Source organism: Arachis hypogaea, chromosome 3, assembly GCF_003086295.3.
Source record: "Arachis hypogaea cultivar Tifrunner chromosome 3, arahy.Tifrunner.gnm2.J5K5, whole genome shotgun sequence".
Classification (NCBI taxonomy): Eukaryota; Viridiplantae; Streptophyta; class Magnoliopsida; order Fabales; family Fabaceae; genus Arachis; species Arachis hypogaea.
The window spans coordinates 92080914-92084034 of NC_092038.1; the positions used below are offsets into that span (position 1 = coordinate 92080914).

Below are 3121 nucleotides of genomic sequence, written 5' to 3' on the forward strand. Positions count from 1 at the left end.
AGGAAAGATCTTCCAAGGATGATGCATTCATCCTCTTCCTTCCTAGTGTCTAAGATTATGAAATTAGCAGGGATGTAAATGCCTTCAACCTTTACTAACACGTCCTCTACTATTCCATAAGCTTGTCTTAATGACTTGTCTGCCAATTGTAATGAGAACAAGGCAGGTTGTACCTCAATGATCCCCAGCTTCTCCATTACAGAGAGTGGCATAAGATTTATCCCTGACCCCAGATCACATAGAGCTTTTTCAAAGGTCAATGTGCCTATGGTACAAGGTATTAAGAATTTGCCAGGATCTTGTTTCTTTTGAGGTAAAATTTGCTGAATCAAGTATCTAGTTCACTAATGAGCAAGGGAGGTTCACTTTCCCAAGTCTCATTACCAAACAACTTGGCATTCAGCTTCATGATAGCTCCTAAATATTGAGCAACTTGCTCTCCAGTCACATCTTCATCCTCTTCAGAGGAAGAATAGTCTTCAGAGCTCATGAATGATAGAAGGAGATTTAATGGAATCTCTAAGGTCTCTATTTGAGCCTCAGATTCCTTTGGATCCTTAATAGGAAACTCCCTCTTGCTTGAGAGACGTCCCAGGAGGTCCTCCTTACTAGGATTTTTGTCCTCCTCCTCCCTTGTGCATTCGGCCATATTGATTAAATCAACGACCTTGCACTCTCCTTTCGGATTCTCTTCTGTATTGCTTGGGAGAATACTGGAAGGAGTTTCAATGACTTTCTTACTCAGCTGGCCCACTTGTGCCTCCAGATTTCTGATGGAGGATCTTGTTTCACTCATGAAACTGAAAGTGGCCTTTGACATATCAGAGACTAAATTGGCTAAAGTAGAAGTGTTTTGTTCAGAATTCTCTGTCTGTTGCTGAGAAGATGATGGAAAAGGCTTGCTATTGCTCAGCCTATTGCGTCCACCATTGTTAAAGCCTTGTTGAGGCTTTTGTTGATCCTTCCATGAGAAATTTGTATGATTTCTCCATGTTGAATTATAGGTGTTTCCATAAGGTTCACCCATGTAATTTACCTCTGCTATTGCAGGGTTCTCAGGATCATAAGCTACTTCAGAAGCTGCCTCTTTAGTACTGTTGGATGCATTTTGCCATCCATTCAGACTTTGAGAGATCATGTTGACTTGCTGAGTCAACACTTTGTTCTGAGCTAATATGGCATTCAGAGCATCAATCTCAATAACTCCTTTCTTCTGAGGTATTCCATTATTCACGGAATTCCTCTCAGAAGTGTACATGAATTGGTTATTTGCAACCATGTCAATAAGTTCTTGAGCTTCTGCAGGTGTTTTCTTTAGGTGAATGGATCCACCTGCAGAATGGTCCAATGACATTTTCGAAAATTCAGATAGACCATAATAGAATATATCTAATATGGTCCATTCTGAAAACATGTCAGATGGACATCTTTTGGTCAACTGCTTGTATCTTTCCCAAGCTTCATAGAGGGATTCACCATCTTTTTGTTTGAAGGTCTGAACATCCACTCTAAGCTTGCTCAGCTTTTGAGGAGGAAAGAATTTATCCAAAAAGGCCGTGACCAGCTTTTTCGAGGAGTCCAGGCTATCCTTAGGTTGTGAATCCAACCATATTCTAGCTCTGTCTCTTACAGCAAAAGGGAAAAGCATGAGCCTGTAAACTTCAGGATCTACTCCATTCGTCTTTACAGTCTCACAAATCTGCAAGAACTCAATTAAAAACTGGTAAGGATCTTCAGATGGAAGTCCATAAAACTTGCAGTTCTGTTGCATTAAAGCAACTAGCTGAGGCTTAAGCTCAAAATTATTAGCTCCAATGGTAGGAATGGAGATGCTTCTTCCATCAAATTTGGACGTTGGTTTGGTAAAGTCACCAAGCATCCTTCTTGCATTATCATTATTGGGTTCGGCTGCCATCTCCTTCTCTTGTTCAAAAATTTCTGAAAGGTTACTTCTGGATTGTTGTAATTTAGCTTCTCTTAGTTTCCTCTTCAAAGTCCTTTCAGGTTCAGGATCAGCTTCAACAAGAGTGCTTTTGTCCTTGTTCCTGCTCATATGAAAGAGACAAAAACAAGAAAAGAAGAGGAATCCTCTATGTCACAGTATAGAGATTCCTTTATGTTAGTAGGAGAAGAAAGGGGAGAAGAGTGAAGGAGAATAGGTTCGGATTTTTAGATGAAGAGAGGTGAAGAGAAGTGTTAGTAAATAAATAATTAAATAGAATAAGAAAAGATAGGGAGAAATTCGAAAATAATTTTGCAAAAGTGGTTGGTGATTTCCGAAAATTAAAGATAAGATATGATTAAAATCAAAATTTAAAACAATTAAAAGAATTTTTGAAAAAGAGAGAGGTATTTTCGAAAATTAGAGAGGGATAGGTAGTTAGTTGGTTTTGAAAAAGATAAGAAACAAACAAAAAGTCAAATAGTTAGTTAAAAAAAAGATATTAAAATTAAATTTGAAAAGATGAGAAGATAAGAAGTTAGATAAGATATTTTGAAATCAAATTTTGAAAAAATAAAATTTTGAAAAAGATAAGATAAAAAGATAAGATTTTTAAGAAAAAGGCATTTTGAAAAAGATTTAATTTTTAAAATGACTTAACTAACAAGAAACTACAAGACAAGATTCTAGAATTTAAAGATTGAACCTTTCTTAACAAGAAAGTAACAAACTTTAAATTTTTGAACCAATCACATTAATTGTTAGCATATTTTCGAAAATATGATATAAAAATAAGGAAAAGGATTTTGAAAATAGTTTGAAAAATAATTTAAAAAGATAAGATTTTTAAAATTGAAATTTTGACTTGACTTGTAAGAAACAACTAATTTTAAAATTTTTTGACCAAGTCAACCCAAAATTTCAAAAATTTGGAGAGAAAAAAGGAAAAGATATATTTTTGATTTTTTTGAATTTTTAATTATGAGAGAGAAAAACACAAATATGACCCAAAACATGAAAATTTTGGATCAAAACACTTAATGCATGCAAGAACATTATGAATGTCAAGATGAATACCAAGAACACTTTGAAGATCATGATGAACATCAAGAACATAATTTTGAAAAATTTTTGATGCAAAGAAAACATGCAAGACACCAAACTTAGAAATTTTTAATG

At 34.9% G+C, this 3121-nt stretch overlaps 1 non-coding gene across 1 annotated transcript; it reads left to right on the forward strand.

Moving 5' to 3' along the window:
• Nucleotides 1-1412: 1412 nt before the first annotated feature.
• LOC112793736 (small nucleolar RNA R71) lies at nt 1413-1516 on the forward strand. The gene has a single exon (XR_003198434.1). It is a non-coding gene; the product is annotated as a small nucleolar RNA R71 (small nucleolar RNA).
• The last annotated feature ends 1605 nt before the right edge of the window (nt 1517-3121 follow it).